This window comes from Vidua chalybeata, chromosome 1 (genome assembly GCF_026979565.1).
Source record: "Vidua chalybeata isolate OUT-0048 chromosome 1, bVidCha1 merged haplotype, whole genome shotgun sequence".
Taxonomy (NCBI): domain Eukaryota; kingdom Metazoa; phylum Chordata; class Aves; order Passeriformes; family Viduidae; genus Vidua; species Vidua chalybeata.
In genome coordinates, this window is record NC_071530.1 from 2,316,752 (window position 1) to 2,334,632 (window position 17,881).

A 17,881-nucleotide genomic window follows, 5' to 3' on the forward strand; every position below is an offset into this window, starting at 1 on the left:
TCTACTCTCTGTCCTAGGTCAGCCTTCACAAGGCATCCTGAGCAAGGCACCCAAAGCCTCCACGAAGTCACAGCCTTGCCACACAGGCTTCAGGGACTGCAGGGAGTGGGGTTCAGCTCATGGATTCACTCACCCCAGTGAAGGTGCCCACAGAACCACAAACAGGCACGAGGATGCCCTCCAGGCTCTGCATGTCCTGTGGGTGCTGCTCCAGGAGAACCACGTGTCTGTGTTGTGTCTGGGAGCTCCAAGGAGATGTCTCAGATCCCCCAGGATATGTCACCAGGCATTTAACACTTTAGCCAAGTGACTGAGCCCAATTTGCCCGAACTTGAGGGCTGACTTTCAAGTTCCTGTTATTGCTCACAATGAGTTGAAAGATTAATTTCACCATAAGGGCTGAGTGCTGCCTGCATCCCTTTGGAAATCTGGATGTCATATGGATTTGGCACATACAGACCCTCTGGGAGGTCCGTGTCCTTCTGGACTGGCAGGGGGATACCCAAAGGAATTACACTGAGACCCCACAGATGGCCCTGGACACCTGTGTTCAGTCAGGCACGTGGAAAATCCCATCTCCACTGGCTGTAACAGCAGCTCAGAGCCTTCGAGCACATGCAGGCAGCACTTTGCATCCTGCCACCCAAATTATGATGTCTTAATCTGCAAGTTGAATCCCGCTCGAGCAATCAGTCCAATCCACCATCCTTTGAAGCTGCGAAATCTGGCTGAAAGCAGCTCCTGACCAGCAGCTCACCAGGCCATAAAGAAACGCACTGTGACCCAATAAAATCTGAAAACTTTGCCATCTCACTGCTACCCAGCCTGGCTTTGGAATTTGCTTACTGATGTCTTTTATTTGCAGGTGTGGAAGGGTTTTTTCCCCCCACCATGCAGTCATTTGGAGGCACATAGCCAGATTTGCATTCCACAGGGCTACAATCCGGTCTGGGATTTGCCTGCGAGTGTCAACAGGTGAAGTGTTAATTAATGAACTTGGTGGTGGTGTTAAGGTGAGGTCAGCTCAGTTTCTCTTCAAGCTGGCTTTGTGCAAGGGCAGCAAGGTTAAATCACTTTAACAGTGATTTAGATCAGATCCGTGGTCTGGACCTGACCCTCTGAATCCTTGTGCCATTCTTCCTGGTTCAGGAACATCTCAACACCCTCAATTTCATCTAGTCTTTTGTCAGACAGGAGGCACAGCAAGGCTCTGTTGACCACATCTCACCAAGCCCTTGAGCTCTCAGAAATCCACTTGCTCTGTAATTTTGTTTTCCTGGAATATGTGAGATAATTCTCAATCCTGTGTGTGGGAAAGAGTGGTGGTAGTGAAGAAGTGCCAACTGTACTACAGTGAGAATTTCATGCAGGAATCCAGGGAGAGCCTTGAACCTGTTTGTTCTGTCCTAATCAATGCAGCTGGTTTGTGCAGGAAGTGTCTTTCATCCTGGGAATGTCAAGGTCTTTATGGCAGCATATGGAAATCCAGGTCCAAGCCTCCCCTCCCTATCAGACAAAGGCTTGAAGCCGTGGCTGAGTCACCAGCCATCTCCCAGGGACTGACAACTCCAGCCTGGTCTTGAGCAACCCTGCTGGAATTCCAGTTTCAACAAACTGCTGCTTTCCAGAGGACAAATGCTTCTTCTGGAATTTCTGTTCCTCAAGCTGCTCCTTCACAGGAAACACACCCAAATTCCAGGGGCTATCAAAAATAAAGAAGCATTTTGGGCCCTACTTATTTTTCAGACCCGATGTCGCAGAAGGGACCACACGGGAGACTTTGGTCAATCCGGATGAAGAGGGGGGAGTTTTTTGACAAAGAGTTGTCACTGTGAGTGCAGAATGCAATGAGACACAGCCCCTCCAAGCAGCTACAGATGGTTTTACCTCCCACATTGCTATGCCAGGACTTTGCAGGGGATTTCTCTCTGTTGTGCTTTCCTCAGCGTCCGTTGGGACAACGCGGTGTCTCGATGAAGTGGAGAGGGCAGGACAAGTAAATAGTCCTGAAGTGGGTAAGGCAAGGACTTTGGCTGACATGAACAGCTAAATCAATAAGGAAACTTGTTCCTGGTCCAGCCATGGAGTGGGAACACCACCCTCCAAGCACCACAGTCACACAGGAGGAGTTTGGCACAAGGAGGGCTGGCAAGGAGCTAACCTTTAGGCTTGTTAATGAATGATAATTGAGTGGTCCTCAAGAGCTCTGAATAAGTTCCCCGGCTCCCAGCTGTTGTTTCAGGCTGGCAGGGGCTGCCCCACACACCTTGCCTTAGCAGCAGATGTTGCTCCTGCTGGGGGAAGAGAAAGGTTACTCATTAAAAGGCAGCAGACACTCCAAACAAGGAATAAAATGTGACCAAAGGACTGGCTGTGCAACGTGGATGGATCAGTTTTCCTCCCCTTTAATTAGGATAGCTGGGGAGCACAATGAGATCCAGGTGTCATTGCTGTTATCACAGCCTCGATCACAATGATAATCCTTGTTTTGTGGTGGTGCCTCTGGGCTCATCACCATCCTAAGACCATCCCTCATGTGCTGGGTGATGCCCAAACACAGCACAGGGCGGTGGACCCTGTCCTAAAGAACTTCCAGGCCCAGTGATCTGGTTTTGGCTATCTCTGTTTACATCCACAGTGATGCTGATAAATAAAGCCAGCTCTCAGCCATTGCTGTGGGCTGCCTGAGCCAGTTTGTCTGTAAAAACAGCTGTACCCAAGGAGGTCACACAGCTCTACATGTCAAGCAGATGTCTTGCAAATCATCTAAATGCGGAAAAACATCAGGTTATTAACAGCACAATGACTGGTTAACTAGAGAAAAGTCAGGTCCACCTTTCACCATCATTTATCAAACCTGTAATGTCAAGGAAATTACTTTTTTTCCCTTGTGGCTTGCAATTAGTACAAGCCAATAAAAAACTTAACGTTCTGCTAGCTCATCAAGCAGGTGGTTAGAGCTTGCTGGCATGAAGAAGGTGGGAACTGCTCTGTAAGCACAGGTTACGTGGTGCAAGCCAGCATAATCCACCAAAGAAATCCTCGGGGCAGCCAGGCTTTGGGACACAATAGTGCTGAGAGGTGAATATGGATCAAATAGCCACCATTTCTCATAATATTACACCCAGGAGACATCCACTGTAATTAGGGTGAGAACAACAGAAAGGAGGTTTTCTGCTCATGGGGTTTGATGGTAGAAATCTCCGCCACAGGCAGCTGTAGGTATTTAAATTTATCTGAATTTTGGAAGCATGTGGACAGTATTCACCAAAGAAAGACACGTGAGGAGATTTTATACTGAAAGACTCAAGTCTTCCATGGGAAATCCCAGCTGGGAGTTGCTGGGAGTTGAGTGGAAGTGTCACCCTGGGTTTGTCCTGTTCTCCTGCTCTTCCCCAGCCACACTTGGTCTGTGTCAGACACAGGAGATGGGGCCCACACCCCCTGATCCAGCTGATCATAAATCCATGGACATCAATGTCCACGAAACAGATCTATGAGACACTACTGTTCCTTCAACACGTCAGGGTGGAATGACTTTCAGAAAAAGGTGATTTTGTTCTCTCAGGGTGACTGAAAAAATGAAGGCAGTGGTCATTCCACCTGACTTTGAAAATATTAAAAGCCTGACAAATCTTTACAGCCGAGGAGAGAGCGGGACATGTCCAGCAAGTGATTTGCATGACCAACCCTGGGTGTCTGTTTTAAGAGATGAATCTCTCCTTCGGGGTGACTCTCCTCTCCCTTGACCACAAAACAAGCCTGGGCTGACTAACTTGGACCTGGGCATCTCACTTTTAGAGGTGTAAATTAGGGCTGATGAAACCTTCCCAAAATTGCATGCCTCACCTCAGATTTGCAGGATTCTCGATTGGGAGGTGGAACTTAGAAAAAGTATCCCCCCAAAAAAAGGTATAAAACACTAAAGAAAATGTGCAAATGTTTCAATAGTGTTTTGCGTGGGTTATATAAATTTTGGTATCAAAATTTCCTTTGAACATGTCAGCTCCTGGCCCAAAAATAGTTCTCCCTGAGAAGTCTACAATCCCTTCTATAAGAAGGAAAACCTCTTGATAATCACAGGACCTGACGAGTGAAGGCCACCTCTAACTAGGGAGAAACTTGCAGCTGAAGACACCAAAACAAATCCCATTCTTGACCAAAAAATGCCCTCAATATCTGCCCAGACCATGAAATAATAAATCCTTAATGGCATTAATCTGAACAGCTGCTGAAGAAGCACAAAAGGTTTGAGTTGAGTCAGCTGGATTTCAACTCTGCGGCTGCAAGGAAGATTCAAACCTTGAAGGTGTTCAAACCCAGCCCTCACCTTGCTAAATCTTTCCCAGTGTGCCAGTGGTGGTGAGTGGGCTCCTCTCCCAGATCCAAAGTCATCAGAGCTGTCGTCTTTCACTTGCACAAGGATTTCTGTTGGATTCAGGAGCTGTAAATCCGAATTGGGGGTGATTTTGAAGAGTAAATTTCAGGGGCTGTAACTCCACAAGTGCCACAAACTCGGTTCGTACTGCTGTTTTTAAAGAAAAGTGGATTTTCCATGGGAAAAGAGAGGAAATTTGGAACATTTAATTCCTGACCTGCTGCAGACTGACCACCAAGCAGAATTAAATGATCATTCCCCATTGGGAAATGATTTGTGAGGACAGATGAACTTGCACTTATTCCAGGTCTATGACCTCTTAGTCTCAGGAATCTGCAATTCCATATGAAACTTCTCATTTGTTGGGAATACTCTGCAGTGTCCGGTTCACACAATGGTCTTTAAACTTCTCAATACAAATAGAAAGCAAAACTTGCCTCAGACTTTGGATAGTTTGAATCTTGGATATCTGACAGATGAAAAGCTTGGGAATCAGCAGTTTGGAGAAGCAGTGGAGATTGGAACTGAGTCTTTTTTAGGTGTGTTCTCCGTGCTCTAAATTCATGGTTGGATGTTCTTTGGGGACTCCACTCCATCTGGGACACTCCTCACTTTGAAACCCCTTCATTAAAGACCATCTCTTCCTTAATTCGCCTCTGACCTCCAAAGTGACCTCATTAGCACCAGCCTTTCAACAGTGCCACCATGGGCAAAAAAGAGCTCCAGAGATAATTTATTCCAGCCTTCTCAACCCATGGAGATGCCTCAAAACCCACTCCTGAAGCAGAGTACCCACCGAGATGGTGAAAAACCAATTCCAAGCATCTGGAGATGATGCATCTTGTAACAAAGACAAGAGCGCAAATCTATAAATAAGCATTTTTCCATACGACTTGACTTGTCCATTTTTGTCCACCTTGTTCACCAGGGCAGCATGGAGAGACATCTGGTGGCTGAATGATTTTCCTGCAAGCAAATTGCAGGAAATGTGTTTTTTTTTGGGGGGGTGTTTTTGGAAGGGGAATGTCTCAAGAAGAATGTGACCACTGAGTTCGCCTGAAGCACCATCACGTGCTGCCACATCTCCCTCTCCAATAGCAAACCTTCCACCTGTTCTTTGGGGAGAAAAAATGTGCCAAAATGTGTCTGTTGAGACAATGGATCCCTTCTGGTTGCCTCAGATGTTGGATTTTACTGTAAACAGCCTGTATTGTCTCACCCCAGTCCTCCCTCCTTTCAGCTCAGAGGACATCCAAAGGGCGATGATTGATCCCATCTTGGTTTGTCCTTTTCTTAGTAAAACATTGGGGAAAAAAAAAAGAAGGTTTTCTCCCACTAGGCTTCAAAAGAAGCTCTTCTGCACTTGGCAGCAGAGGTCCAGGTGGGGCAGGGGATTGGTTGATCCCTGTAGTCCTCCAAGACCAAATCTGGCTGAAGAGCAGAGCTGCAGCACTAAGACCAGGATCTGGAATTTAATCCTACAGAGGGACTCTCAATAATTCCTCCAAATTCTCCATTCTCATGACAAGAAACCTTCTCGAGGACTTCAGGTGTTAGAGCTGAGGCATTGATGTCTCCATCCAGACACTTTGCTGGTTGTAAATCCCTCCAGACTCTAAACCCAAAGAGTCGCAGGGATTTGATCTGGAATTTTCCTCTCAGAGGATGAAATAATAGGGAAGAAAAAGTGACCCAAATCAGCTGCATTCTGCACTGTTACCCCACATTGTGTTGTTTTCCCATTGTTCCTGGCACCCCAAGAGCTGAAGTGCAGCATTTCCATTATCCCTGTGGTTTTTTTTCTGGGATTTGCTCAGGTACCTGGATCTTTGGTGGTTGTTGTAGGCTGTGAAGTGCCCATCTCCAAAGGGGCTTCCACAGTGACAGAGACTCTCTGCTCCTCTGTGTTGGACGAGGTTTTCAGATCAGCATTTCCATCAGGTTCAGGAGGCCAAAAGTGGCAGCACAGTGATGGACAGGCCTGCTCACGAGGTCAGTTTTGGGCATCAACCACCCGCCACTGACATCAGTCCTCCAGGCTTTCCCACCACTATTTCTTTTGATAACAAATCATGGGCAGGGACACTTTCCACTGACCCAGGTTGCTCCAAGCCCTCTCCAGCCTGGTCTGGGGCACTTCCAGGGATCCAGGAGCAGCCACAGCTCTGGCTGTGTGACCACAGCACACACCTCATGCTCTTTAACACATCTCCATCCACACCTTGTCAGTGATGGAGCAGAGGCTGCTCACCTTTATTTTACAAGTGAGGAGCAGAAGCACAAAGGAACCAGGATACTATTTGTTTCACCTGATTTTGGCCTCCTAAAGTTGAGGAGTTGAGTCTCTTGCTGCCTTCTAGAGGGGCAGATGGAGATGTCTCATTCTGCAAAAGCTGCTGAAGTGAGGCTGATGGGCCACACCAGGAGTTAGAGTCTCGCTCTGCCCCCAACATGAATGGGATAAATCACTTTCCAGACTTTTGAGACCTCTCTAATTAATTGCAGAAGGTGAAAGGCTGCCTTGGCTTAGACATTAATTTTTGGTAAATAGTGTGAGGTGGGCCCCACAGCAAATAAACTCCCCCAGTGTTGCACTTGCATCACAGGGATTGAATCCCCACATTCCAAGGGCCAACCCAACCCCTGTAAGGTGCTTTTTGGCAATATTTGATCAACACACTGGATCTTGCAACACGCTGGACTTGCAGCCCATGCTCTCCAGAGCCGTCCATCCATATCCTTAGGGACTGTACAAATGATTGCAGCAGGAAAAGGCCCCTGAGGTTCATTCTGAGCATAACTTGATGAGATAAGGCTCAGCCTACGTCACAGATGGGAGGCTGCAAACCCTTCACCACCACAGGGCACAATCTAATCTAACGACTTCGTTTGTCTGATCTCTCCTAATTTTTACTAATCTAGATGAGAAGAAGATCTTGTGTAGCCAGAAGCACATTTCTCTGCTCTGGTCATAGCAGATGGCCCAATAAAAGATACCCACCCTCTCCACAAATTCTTGAGTGGCCTTAATCTATTGTAGGGTTGATTTTCCCCTGCATTTATGGAGCATCTTTCATTACAAGATCAGGGGCTGGACCAATTTCCCCAACAATACTTGACTGGAGGGAACATCCTCACACTTCCACCCCACCAAAAAAAAAAAAAAAAAAAAATCTAAGATTATTTATTTTCCATCAAACCAGGAGAACCCATGCAGACATCTCTCCTCTGGGGCAGTTGATATGGAGGCTCTGTGGCTCAGAGGTGCTGCCTGAACATGCGCTGTCTGTTTTTATCACTCCCCATGGGCCATACATAGTTCAAAATCCAGAATCAGCACCTCCACCACGCACAGGATGGATATTTCTGCAGGCAGGTCAGTGCCAAGCAGCGGGGGCCGGTTTCCCAGTGGAGCCAAAAGGCTTAAAAACATTCTAAATCCAGGGCAGAACATGCACGTGGAGGGAGCTGAGCCACACAAAAGACAATGCTTGGCAAGAGGCAACGGTGTGGGGGAATTCATGAGGAGGTGGCAATTTCTGAGAAACCCAGATACACCACTGAACTCAGGTGCACAGATTTTGTCCACAGGTGACCTGCTGGCATCTTAAACGTTTATTTCAGGGACTGCAACAACTTTTGTCTGAGGTGTGCTCACCCTGAGAACACAACCTGTACCTGATCTGAAGTGGCAGGATGAGTCCCACCTTCCGTCTGAGATGTCACCTGAAGGGGGATTTGTTTCATCACCACTCTCATGGCTCTAGATTAAGCTCTGAATTTTGGCTCCCTTTCTAATCAAAGAGGGGTACAATTTTATACAAAGCAATTCTTCCACCCAAAGATACCTGAAAGAGCTGAGATCCTGGTGGAGGAGCCTCTCACCCCATTATCTGGTGAGAGAGACAAGGTGGGCAGCCCCTGCTGGACAAGGCATTTTAGTAAAATACATTTTAAGGAGCAATACTCTATTTTTCCCACACGATGATGCAGATAAGACCATGATCTGAGCACGGCATTAATGTGGCCTTATCACATCTGGCCCTCTTCGTGTCAGATATCTCTGTTACCATGTGCAGCTCTACACATGACGTGTTTTAGCTGCAAAACAGCCAGCGCTTTCCTCAGCGGGGTAATTCATCTGGAATAAAATCTCTTTCCTCTGGAATAGTGACACCATGGAAAGCTAATTCCAAAATAGCTATTCTGGTCACATTTGCCATGAAGACAAGCCCTAAGGAGATGTAAAACTGGCACCACAGACCTCGGCGTCGTGTCCCCTGTAGAGAATTTCTCAAAGAATGCCTATTGTCCCGCTTGCCTCTGACTGAGAGATGACAAAACCAAGGAGCTGAGGGGAGCACAGAAGGGAAAAGCTCTGCTGTCTCGAGTATTCCACGTTGCATGGGAAATCTGGGCTCTTTTCTGGCGAATGTATTTTAATTACCTCCTTTTGTTTACGGCACCGTTTCGTGTAGCGCTGCCCTTGCCAAGCAGCCCAACAACCTCTCCAGGCATTTCTCTGCCAAAATTACCAGATCCCTTTAAACATCGTGACACCTTAGAAATAATTCATGCTGGATCCGTGCAATTTATTTTCTGAGTTTTGAGTCCTAACGGGGGATGTTGCTCCAACCTGGTTGAGAGTGCTAAAAAATCCAGGGAAGAGGTTTTGCTTCTTTTCAGCTCATTTATCACATGGCTGAGAATGCAAACACAAGGAAAAATCCAGATATAAAAAGTCTGCAGTTAAATCATAAAGTGCCAAGAAAAAAATCAGGCAAAAAGTAGCAATAATTCAACAGGGCACACAAAGTTATGCACAAAAATAAATGAAAATCATATTTGTTCATCCTGATGCTGATGTAGGTAGAGAAGACACCTTTAATAATTCTTGTCCAGTGAAACAAATGTATGGGAGAGTCTTGGAATGAAGCTATTAAACTTTTTCTAAGATTACACAAAGCCTTTTTTTACGTTGCAAACAGCTCTAAAAACGCTATCAGTGAAATCTCTACTAACTCTGGCTTTAATGACTATCCAATAATGATGATATTAAGATTTGTAGCCAAAGAAAAAAATCATCTGGCAAATCCTCTTTGCCGAATTGTCATCTTTAGCCAGAGTCTAACTCAAGGAAAGCAGTCAGAGGCTCAGCGCAAAGGGAACACCCTGGGGTATAATTGATTCCAGGGAAATTCAGGAGCCATCCAAAAAAAAAAAAAAAAAACATACTTGTGTGAATGAACAGATGAATAATTTCTATCTGGGGCCTATTTACTCATGGACTACCCACGAATGAAAAGGAAAAAGGAAGATTTGTCGGATTATTTCTGCTGTGCTGGGACCGCCAAGGGTTTATTACTGTCCTGGCTTCTATATTCCGTTTATCCAGGAGGGTCTTTGTGCCTGAGTAGCTCTGCTGGGTTTGGTAGGAACCTTGCATGAGTAAGGATCTCCTGTGGCAAGACAGCCCAAAAAAAGCTCTGATCCTCCAGCTATCTCCAGGCAGGGACCTTTCATTTTTAAATTGTTAATAAAGGGACGTGCGCACCACCGACAGCCACCACCCACCTGTTTAACAAACTTCACTGTGAAATTGGATCCTTCCCTTTTAGCCTGGCTTTGCCTTTGATGCAGTTCCAGAGCTTAGGTTGCCTTATTTGCCTTTAATTTCTAATCCAAGCTTATAGCCAAGTTTAGGACACACCGCCTCTTGTATTACAGTATCTTCAGCACGGGCAGCAGCAGCTCCATGAGCGTCCTACAGCTCGAGAAGAGCTCTCATGGATCAGCCAAAAGCCCCCTGAGCTGCAAAACTCATCTCCAAGAGCAGACCAAAGAGGACAGCTAGAGATGACCACAAGAGACAGGGCACTTTGAGAAGGATTCCTGTGATGCTCCTTGTCTGATCTCCAAGCTCGTGATGAGGAAAGCTGAGTGTTACCAGGATGAGAAGTGTCCTTGAGAAGGTTTTTCCTTCAACAAACACCCCCATTCACCCCTGCTTAGCCCCTCCCAGGTGTCCAGCAAAGGGTGCTGGGGAGCGGCTGTGGGGTCAGGAGTGGGAATCACAGCATGAAAGTCATGGAGAACCCGATGGATAGTGCTGGGTGTTGTCCCCTGTGTATCCACAGGATGTGGTGTTCAGTGAGGGATAGGTGACATTCCTGAACAATGCCTGAAAGTGGGTGGAGAAGGATCCAGGACAGCAGAGTAATGGTGGTGAGGTTTGACTGGCTAGGAAAAGGCGTGCAAGGCCATGAGCTAATGTCTGAGGGATCTCTAGGGTAGGATTCCTTAGAAGATCTTCTTATCACTTGCTCTGAAAGACCTGAGGATGTTTTCACACTTGAAAAGGGCCAGGAACAACATTAAACAAAGGTGGTTCAAGTGTTTTTCTGGGACATTCCCCCATGACCTCAGACAGAAAGCACGATGATGCTCTCTCCTTCCTCGACTGAAGAGGAAACAACCTGAGGTGGGATGGGGAATAAACACCTTGTCCAGAGGAAGATCATCAACAGCATCTCTGTGTCTGGCTCATCAGCAGACATGTCAGTGTCTTGGGCTGCAGTGCAACACCCACCTACACTGGGCTGACTCACTGGTGAGATCCCTCAGCACCAGCAGGGTGCTGCAGCACATCCTCCCTTCTTCTCCCGCCGTTGTAGGTGATTCAAGCAAGCAGGGGTGGATTTGTCCTCTCAACAAGTGCCAGGAGAACCACAAAAAGTCCCCTCCCAAGCCAGCATTATGCCAGGGGTAGGGAGACAACTCTGTCCCTGCGAGTGCACACAAGAGAGACTCAAAAACACCGAGATGACGCAACGCCTCCCTCCTCCCAGCTGGCACGGGAGCCCGGGGTCCCCGCGCCTTTCCCCCAGTTTAAAACATCTCAGCCTTCCTGAGTGAACTTGGCTGAGGTCTAAAAACATGAATAAGCTTCCCCTGTCTGAAAGCCAGCTGGCGAGGCCGGCTTGGATGGGACCCTCCGTTTGTGACGGGGAAAACACCGGACCTGGTCCCCCTTGTTCAGCTGCTGGGGACAGAAGGACAGAAGGTCTGTTTGCAACAGTGTGTGACACTGTGCAGTCTGTGACACAGGTTTGTGACACTGTCCAGTTTGTGACACAGATTTGTGACACTGTCCAGTTTGTGACATGGGTTTGTGACACTGTCCAGTTTGTGACACTGTCCAGTTTGTGACACTGTCCAGTTTGTGACATGGATTTGTGACACTGTCCAGTTTGTGACACTGGTTTGTGACATTGGTTTGTGACACTGTCCAGTTTGTGACATGGATTTGTGACACTGTCCAGTTTGTGACACAGGTTTGTGACACTGGTTTGTGACACTGTCCATTTTGTGACACAGGTTTGTGACACTGTCCATTTTGTGACACTGGTTTGTGACACTGTCCAGTTTGTGACACAGATTTGTGACACTGTCCAGTTTGTGACACGGGTTTGTGACACTGTCCAGTTTGTGACACTGGTTTGTGACACTGTCCAGTTTGTGACATGGATTTGTGACACTGTCCAGTCTGTGACACGGGTTTGTGACACTGTCCAGTTTGTGACACTGGTTTGTGACACTGTCCAGTCTGTGACACAGGTTTGTGACACTGTCCATTTTGTGACACGGGACACACAATCCCTCCCAGCCCCAAACACACGGAGGTGGACCCAAACCTACCCCATCCACCGAGACAACCGAGTTCTGAGGAGAACCAGGAGCAGAGCAAAGTTGAGGGAGAATATCCTGATTAGAGGGATGTCCCACAGTATGACAGGAATACCTTTTGTCCCTTAATTTTCACCCCCAGCCCCTGACACTGGGCTGTCTATCAATGTCATACCTTGGAGGGTCACAGGCTCATCCAATTTAAGCCCAGCTTAGCTCTGCTGCCATCAGCTTTACACAAGGGGAAGATCTGGCATCGTGCTCTGTCACCCCATCCCTGCTGCTGGATTCTTGGCATGGAGAGGTTTTGTTTTGATAATTTATTTTCCCCCCCCTTTTTTCCTACTTCTGCTCCATTCCTGAGAAAGCCTGGAAAAGGTGGCAGCCACTTTGTTGCCCAAGCAAAGGAGATGTGACCATGGGCTTCCATCCCCCAGGAGAGTTGGGGTGCTCCACGAACCCCACACCCAGTTCCTCTGGAAGCTGAGGTTCCACACGCACGCTGTGTCCAGCAGCTTTTTCCTCCCATCTCCCAGACAATGCCCCTCCTCAGGGCATTTAGGATTGGTGTGTGCAGAGGAAAAACAGCCCAGAAAAGAGATGGATCACTCGTGAAAAGCTGCTTAGTCCCTAAATAAAAGAGGAGAGTGATTAAACTGCTTGTCTGTATCTTCCCTGATTGAGGGTTGAGGATGGACAGACAGACAGGCAGACATTTCCTTATTTCCAGATCTGTAATGCCATTACAATATGCTAATTAAATACTTCTCTAAATTTAAAATGTATTGACATTTAAAAACACTGCACATTTTACAACCAGCCCACCGAACAACACACTAATGATTTATTAACTGCTTCTAAATGTTAAAAATAGAAGCTTGAAAGAAAACGTTTCCCTTTCCTCTTCCCTTTTCTGGTGGCAACTGTTAATAAAGGATTTAATCACCCATTTTACATCCTGTTTAAAAAAGAAGGGGCTTTCCTGATAACAGATGCCCCTCTGGCCAACTGGCAAGGGAAAGGGGAATGTATGAGGGATATAAATGTATTTCAGAGGACAGCCAACAAAAAGAGGGAGAGGGGGAGAGAGAAAGAGAGGGAGGAAGAGGAGGAGGAGGAGGAGAAGGGGGGAAGGAAGAAAAAAAAAAAAAGAACCTGAAAGGATTAGAAATTAAAAAGAAGGTATTTTGTGCTGAGCTAAATATTATTTTGTTTCCATTGAAAGGGTTAAGAAAACAAAGACAGAGTTGACAATTTCTCCCGACTGGAAGCTGGGAATGGCCCACGGTGGCACAATGCTATTATTCTTGCATGGGCCCATTCTCACTGGATTTTCCACAAAATCTTTAATAATTTGATTCTTTTCAGCCTCAGCAGCCAGCTGAGCTCTTTAAGAAACAGTAACAAAAACCCAGAGAAAAACCCACTACTGAGAGGGGAGCTTTGGCGGAGAGCTGAGCTGAAGCCGATTAGTTTGGCCTGAATAGAGCCAGCCGGGTCCTCGAGCTCTTGCTCAGCCTGGAGCCCTCTGTCTCATTCATTGCAGTACAATATCACCACCAGAGCCCAGGCCTAGACACTAAATTACACTATTATAAAACTAGATTGATACACAAACTTTCCCTCCCAGGCTGAGTAGGGGACTTTTTTTTTTTTTTCCAACAATTTTTTTTTTTTTTTTTTGAGTTGGTGGTGTTTTTGTTTTTTTTTTGTTTTTTTTTTTTTCTGGTGGGGGCAAGCTCGGGGTCTATTCAGGCATTTTGAAGTATGGCCATTCATATCGAGCATATCAATCCTTAATGGTGCCACACACACAAATTGCGAGCACGGGGGACACAACCCCCGCGGGTGCCCCGGGGGGAGCTCGGCGGAGCCTGGCGGGGGTTTTGCCGGGGGTTTTGTCGGGGTTATCTCCCCGAAGACCCAGCAGGGCAGGAGCCTTTCATGGGCCTCAGGCAGCTCGCATTGTCTCCTGGAATTCACATCGGGCCAGGGATGGCGCTGAGTGGGAAAAGCAGAGGTTTGAGCCTGAGCATCCCTGAGTGTCACCTGTCCCCACCCCTGGCTTCACCGTCCCTTCGCTGGGTGGCGTTTCTAAATGGGCATTTTTGAGGGGGTGAAGAGAGAAAAATAAACACCCCCGAGGTCGCTTTTAGGGACCCCTCCTGTTTCGTTTTGAAATGGGTTTGGCCACACGATCCCCAAAACCAGAGATTTTGCAAGGTTGGCTCCATCTCCTGTGCTTTAACCACAGCAAACCTCAGCAGCTCGGGGTGGCAAAATCTGATTCGATTACACAGCATATTCCTACAGCTACAAACCTTCCCACAGCTGGTTTTGGGAGGTTTTTAAACCCTTGAGAAGCACTAAATCCCCCTCTAGGAGGGACAAGGGTCCTCAGCAAGGAGTCCTCATCATTGTCACCTCCTTCAGCCTGCAGGGAAACTCCTCTTTTGTAACACGTTGCTCTAAAACGCGAAATTAGGAACGCCACTTTGGAAAGGAGCAGGCTGGAAGTGGGGAGGGGAGGGAAAAGATTCTTTATGTGTATCTTATAGAACAGAAAACATCCTACATCCGTGCATCCCCATCCCACACACCCTCATCCTCGTGGCCAGGATGCAAAACACCATCTGAACACGCAGGGCACAAGGATGTCCATGGAAAGCTCTGCATAATCCTCTTTCTATTAATTTTCCAGTGTATTTTTGGGTGAGGGCTGCATGTCTCCATGAATCCTTCTGATTAATCTTTCCCTGGAATTTATCTACCTTAATCCTTGCCTAGTTGTTTGGTGTTTTTTTTTTTTTTCCTTGCCCTTGCTGCAATTATTTCTATTAAAGCAGATATTATTAAAAAAGGATGAAATACAGGGTTTGCTTATTTTTCCTGGGAAAAAATGCATAGAAAAAAAGAAAAAATCCTCCATTTCCTTGCCTGTGCTGGCGCTCATGGAATTTATTTTCCCCCATTTTTTGCTTTCTTTTCTCAAAGCCACATCCATCAATGAAAACAATCTCTGCCTCCAAACCTCAGGCTCCCCAAATGCTCTGAATATATTAAAAGCAACACAAAAAGAGCAGCAACCCAACATGCAAATTAAATCAAAACTTACCCTCCACAAGGGAGAAATAAACAAACAAACAAAACCCCCACAGCTTATATCTCCACAAAGAGGAGAAATTAAGGGAGATTTAACAGTTGGAGGAATTTGGACTCTTGTCAATAGTTTTTCTGAATGGGATCTGTTCCATGACATCAGCACCAATTCTAATATTGTCTGGAAGAGAGAGAGAGAGTTTTCCCCAAATCATTCATTAACTGGGAAGTGTTTGGAGTAGTTCCCACTTTGAATATTTTGGATATTGTGGATAAAAAAAAAAAAAACATCAAGAAAAGGGATCTTGGCTATTATCAATGCCATCTTCATCGTTCCAAAGTGTTAATGGGGCAAAGTGGGCACATGGCTGCAGCAGGTTTGGAACCCCCTAATTAAGACAGCACAATTAAGAAATGACACAACCCATGGTTTGCTCCCCAGTGTCTTTTTTTTTTTTTTTTGTGTTGTCCTGAGTGTGGCTGTGGGGAGGGTTTCTCGTGTGAATTGGGTGTGCTGCATGGCCTGGGTGCCTGGGAGTGATATGGAAAACCCAATTAGGGCAGGAGGAATAATTAGCATTGCAGCACATGGAGGAATGACCCTAAAACATCTGAAAGCTGCGGCTGCTTGCAGAGAGAAACAAAAGAGCCCGAGAAGAGAAGAAAGCAGCAATTAGAAAGGAGAGAATGAGCTGCGGTGTTGAACCACAGATCTGTAAATGGACACAAATTGTCCTGATTTTCCTTTTTTTTTTTTTTTTTTCCCTGCTTTCCTCTCAGTGGCTTCAGGAAAAGTCATTTAGGCAGGATTATATCAGAAGTAAAATCCAGCTGCCAGGATCCAATCTCCGCATTTTAAGGCTGCTGAAGGTTCTTGGATTTTCATAAATTAATTCTAATATTCACCAAGATCAGTGGAATAGATGTCTGGGAAGCAGCCAGGAATTTTCCTTCTATGCCATACTTATCGGGCACAGTACGATTGCAAATTTCTTCTCAAAATCCTCCTCCACATTTCAACAACTCCACAGCTTCAGGACTAAAATTATTGCTGGCAAGAGGCAGAGGAAGTGGTGGCTGAGAAGTGGCTCAGCAGCTGTTTGGCAGCAGCACGAGCTCCCAACAGCATCGATCATCGAGCTGGCTCTGGGTCAGGGGCACGAGGCAGCTCCCTGCTCCCAGGTTTTGCTGATCAAAAAACTCATCCTGACCCCAAAACCAGCTGTGTCATTCTCTGCCAATGGAGCAGCAGACTGCACTGATTTTGGTGGTTTGCTTAATAGGTAGGGTAGGTATCCCAAAAGACTCCAAAACGGGAGGGAAAACAACTAAATCTTGTTATTTTTGGACATCCCTGCCATAATCGGGTGCCCACGGGGAAATTCATGAGGAAATTTTTCTTCTGCTGCCAAAAGAAGAGCTGTGCCCAGCTCTGGCCCCTCGGTTTGGGAAGGACGTTGGGACGCTCGAGCACGTCCAGAGGAGGCAACGAGGCTGGAGAGGGGCTGGGAACACAAACCCTGTGAGGAACGGCCGAGGGAGCTGGGAGTGCTCAGCCTGGAGAAAAGGAGACTCAGGGCTGACCTCAGCACTCTCACAGCTCCTGAAAGGTGCCTGTGCTCAGCTGGGCTTGGGCTCTTTCTCCAGGAACTGACAGAACCAGAGCACACAGCCTCCAGCTGCACCAAGGGAAATTCAGGTTGGATATCAGGAAAAAGTTTTTCACAGAAAGGTGATAAAGTTCTGGAATGGCTGCCCGGGGAGGTGGTGCAGTCACCATCCCTGGGTGTGTTTAACAAAGCCTGGATGTGGCACTGGGTGCCAGGGTTGAGTTGAGGTGTTGGGGCTGGGTTGGACTCGATGATCTTGAAGGTCTCTTCCAACCTGGTCACTCTGGGAATTCTGTGATTCTGTGGAAATATCCGTGAGCCAGCAGATCCCAAACCGACACCGGGCTCACCTCGGGGAAGCGAGGAAGACAAAGTGGGAATGACATAAACCAAAGGGTTTCACTCTCCAGGGAAAATGGGATTTTCCATTCCAGCAACGGGGGAGCACGGACAGCCGGGCTGCCAAGCAGGAATGTGTCCTGCTGCCCAAACCCCCACCCTGTGCCACCCAACGTCCCTGGCAGGGCACTGTGGTGGCCAGCTGGGCGAGTGCCCGCCCAGGGAATAAGGGGCCGTTGTGGAGATGTGGCTCAGGCCTGGACTGCCTGCCTGTGTCATTCCAAACGGCTCAGCCACCTCAGGTCCTCTCCCCAGGCACTGCCATCCCTCTGGGGACATCCCCGTGGCAGCAGGGAAACCCAGGAATTGGGAGATGCTGCCATGCCAAGCTGGCTGTTTGCATTTATCCTTGATGTGCAAAATTAGGGGGAGTTGTAACACACTCTTACTTCACTCACTTATTCCCTGGAACATGAGCACTTGAGAGCTTTCAGAGGTCCAAGCGCTCCTTCAGATGCTTTTTCTCCTGTAAATCACTTTATTTCTCCTTTTTTCCCCCCTCCCTTTCTCTTTTTATGATGCCACAGCAAGGAGTTCCCCAGATGGGGACATAACACCACAGCTGTTCATGGCCTGTGCTGGGTTTGCATCCCTGATTTCCACTCTGACAGGAGCCCAGGTGATCCATCCTCTTCAGGAATGCCTTTCATACCACAGCCCTGCCTCTCCTTCCAGAGCAGACGGATTTTTTCCCCCAGCTCCTTTTATG

The 17,881-nt window shown here is 47.1% G+C and overlaps 2 long non-coding RNA genes across 2 annotated transcripts; one reads left to right on the forward strand and one right to left on the reverse strand.

Annotated features, from left to right (window-relative positions):
- Window positions 1–8,974: 8,974 nt before the first annotated feature.
- On the reverse strand, window positions 8,975–11,480 carry LOC128794545 (uncharacterized). The gene is made up of 3 exons (XR_008433183.1): window positions 11,400–11,480; window positions 10,968–11,163; window positions 8,975–9,080 (listed from the first exon to the last, which is right to left on the reverse strand). It is a non-coding gene; the product is annotated as an uncharacterized LOC128794545 (long non-coding RNA).
- A 553-nt stretch (window positions 11,481–12,033) lies between these two features.
- Window positions 12,034–12,720, forward strand: LOC128797746 (uncharacterized). The gene is made up of 2 exons (XR_008434233.1): window positions 12,034–12,368; window positions 12,502–12,720. It is a non-coding gene; the product is annotated as an uncharacterized LOC128797746 (long non-coding RNA).
- Window positions 12,721–17,881: the final 5,161 nt, after the last annotated feature.